Source organism: Pyxicephalus adspersus, chromosome 5 (assembly GCF_032062135.1).
Source record: "Pyxicephalus adspersus chromosome 5, UCB_Pads_2.0, whole genome shotgun sequence".
NCBI classification, from domain to species: Eukaryota; Metazoa; Chordata; class Amphibia; order Anura; family Pyxicephalidae; genus Pyxicephalus; species Pyxicephalus adspersus.
The window spans coordinates 690,314-693,903 of NC_092862.1; positions in this window are offsets into that span (position 1 = coordinate 690,314).

The window sequence follows — 3,590 nt, forward strand, 5'->3', positions numbered from 1 at the left end:
CATAAACAACTGGGAGCACTAAATTTGCCATGTTTTGCCACACCCCCTTTTTTACCACCCGGCTACAGCTTCCCACCACCCGGCTGAAAAAAATTCTGGGGAGAACACTGATCATTACAAAGAACTATAGATGGCCCTCAATTTCTCAGAGAATCTTCAGCACAGAGATCCCCAATCATTCACCATGATAACCGGAATAAGAAGGACATTCACCCCTCACACATATCACTACTTTATAGGGAATGTGTGTTTAATAAATTATCTTTCCAGAAACTTGCATCTCCCTATGTCATCTGCTGGCAGCACGGCAATTCAGTATGTCTTGCTTGTCCTATGACTGGCAAGCAGCAGGGGAGCTTTCTGCAGCTCAGGTACACCTGGAGCTGGTAATCTGAAGGTGTATATATTCTGCCCTCTCATACATCATAGGGCCATTGTACCTGGATCTGTATTCCTGCTGATGTTATGGCCACTTGCACATTGAACCCTAGCGCTGGCCCTGATATTCTGGCCGGTTTTATTTTTGCTTGTTTGCCGTTATAGATTCACTGTTTGCTGTGCTTTTCATACTCTTACTTCCAATAAGCGGACTTAACTTGTCCCTGTGGCTATTTAGTGTATACTGCCAATGCTGACCCTCTGCATTACAATGGGGCTGATGTATTTACCCTTTCAAACCTTTTATAGACCAATTGTTACATTTCCCCTATGGTTTATTTGGTGAATAATTAATCATGCTTTAAAGAGGAATTAAACTCGGAGGTGGGTGGTGAGCCTCTGCTCCCATGCAGAATATGGCATATACTTCCCTGTGTACAGGCACCCTGCATGGTGGATCTGGCCTGGACATCACTGCATGCTTGGAAGGCTCAAGGTTGGACTTCCATGAAGATGGCGATCCTCTTCATGTACCAGACTTACATTGTCCCTGTGCAGCACCACAGCACACGTTGCCACACTACACGGTGCATGCACAGCCCAGTGCAAAGCTTATACAGAATACCACCACAAGCCAGGGATTTATGGTTCAGACATTGCATGACTCTCGTCAGATAATACCCCCTGGTGACAGTTGTTGCTGTATGAGTTTAGGTCTACATTATGATAAAATAATTCATAACCTTGTTCATGGGGGAGGGAATAAATCAGCCTTTGTAGCAATTTCTGCAGGTGAACAGGTAAACCCAAATGCTGCACCGCCATGCAATAGGCAATCTATTCAAATAAATGGCTGCACCGCAGTGCATATCTGTATACACAAATGTGAAGCAGCCCTAAGACATTGCACAATATTTCCAGATGTTCCTGGGCTGCATTATTCTGCTTTATACTGAACATTCAAATATCCAATGTAGACATTTATTATTATTGTTTATTAAACTGTGTTTATATAGCTCCAACATATTACATAGCGCTGTCCATTTAATTATTGGTCTATTAGGGCTGAATTCAGAACTTTGTGCTGGGTAAATGTGCCCTAAATGCACAATGCTACCAAGAAGCGAAGTGTAATGCTATTCACTGTGCACACCACCCAAATCACTATCACAATAGCGCGAAATTCCCCCACATTGCAGAGCACCACAACACACGTGCCAATCTGAAAGAAATAATAGGCGTTTTCCAATGTTTTGTGTGTTAGGTTCTCTGCCAAACCAATCACAAAAAATGGGCTGCCTGATGCAGTGCACTGTAATGCAGGAGAACGTGTTGGGGTAATGCAGCACAAACTCCAATTGGCCCTTAAATGGGAAATCAGACAAAAGTTTTCTTAGCAATGTTTACCGACTTCTGTATCATATGTTAGTAGAAAGGTAAAACTTCCAACAGCTTCCATGTAGCTTGTAAGGATATCACAGGAACTAGAAATGAGGAAAAGTCTCCCTAATGCTGCCACAAACTGAAATACAAATCTTAAGCACAATTTAGCCTCATCCAATACTACAAACATACGATAACTATGTTTTATAACAAATAAAAGAACATTTTTGTTGCTTTGTTATCTCGCTCAGGAATAAAAGTCCCCACTGATAGGAGTTGCCCAATCTGATCGTTTAACACAGATTGAGTAACATTCTCAGACCGAGATGTAGGAAATGTGTGAGCACAAGGCGTTTTGTCATTTCTTCCTTAACCCCTGGTGCCCAACCTGTCACCCTTTAGTAATTGTTTGGCTTGCAGTCTTTATATGTGTTAACATGGGATCCTTGATTGGTTGGAAGAGGAACAGGGACAAGCACACTAATACAGGACAGGGACCTCTGCCTGCAACAGCACCAACTGCCACTAGCAGGCGCCTCCCTCAGACTATCTGGATGAACACACACAGGCAGATACAAATCTTACATACAATCTGGTGTAATAGATAAGTTAGGAGCAGTGTATCAGATTCCCAAACTAAGACTCCTCAGGTGAATCCTTACCGTGCTCAACTCATTGCCTTCACAAAACACAGGGGCACCACCTCCTGCAATCTGTCCGTGGACTGATCTGTCAGGCAACCATACACAAACACAGAGATACACAGATCTATGCCAGATCGGTGTTCTCCCCAGAAATTATTTTCAGCTGGATGGGGGTAAGCTGTAGCCCGGTGGTAAAAAGTGGGCGGGGCACGACACAGCAAATGCAGTGTTCCCAGTAATTTATGCCACAGGTATCCAGTAACCTCTATTATTGTGTCAGTGTTCTATCTTCAGCCTACACTTTGTTCCAATTTTCTATTGCCTGGCTTGTTGACTATTCAGTGCTGTGTATTTTATTCCAACTGCCTAGTGTTCCATGTTTAATCGTGCAATCCCTTGTAGTAATCGTGCAATCCCTTGTAGTAATCGTGCAATCCCTTGTAGTAGTGTGATGTGGGATAACAAGTTGTGCTTAGCTCACATTAGCAGTATAAAACTGAGCCATTATCCTGAGTACTTGGCAACTGCCGGGCACCTGGGAATGATAACAGGCGGTAAGTGCTGGGCATTAATAGAAAACACACCAAAAGCTGCAGGCTGGATTTCCTAATCTGTACACTCAGCCAATGCAGCAACGGGGACAGCTAAGTATATCCACCCCCTCACCCTGCAAATACAGAGGTCATAGTACCCCTTACCCATCTCAAGAAATAAATAGAGGAAATTCTTTGGTTTTCTTTTTGTAAAATAATTTGACCTTTGTAGGGTTCAGCGATATCCGAATATGAGATCCCATGAAGGTTCATCCAGCGCTGCCCATCCCTGCTGCACAATGACAGGTATAGTATGGTTGGATTAGACCTGGTGTTCTCCCTGCAGCAAAGTAGCCCAGTCGGCACTAGGGTCATCGGCCCATTATCCCTTGCTCTGGTGAAGACGCTTAGACTCCAAATCTTCAAGAGCCATTTACTGAATGAATTCTCTCCAGATTGTCCCCGGATAATTCCTCCATTAGTCTCAGGTGCCCTAACTGTAGACCGGTGGGATCACCGTCTGATAATGATCAGTTAGAAAAGTGGCCCTATGAACCTGGTCAATACAAAACAGAAGGTGAGAATCCCAAAACCAGAGATTTCTCCAAATCAGAGCCAAGAGATTCCAACTGCCCTGAACTGCCCCGGGTAT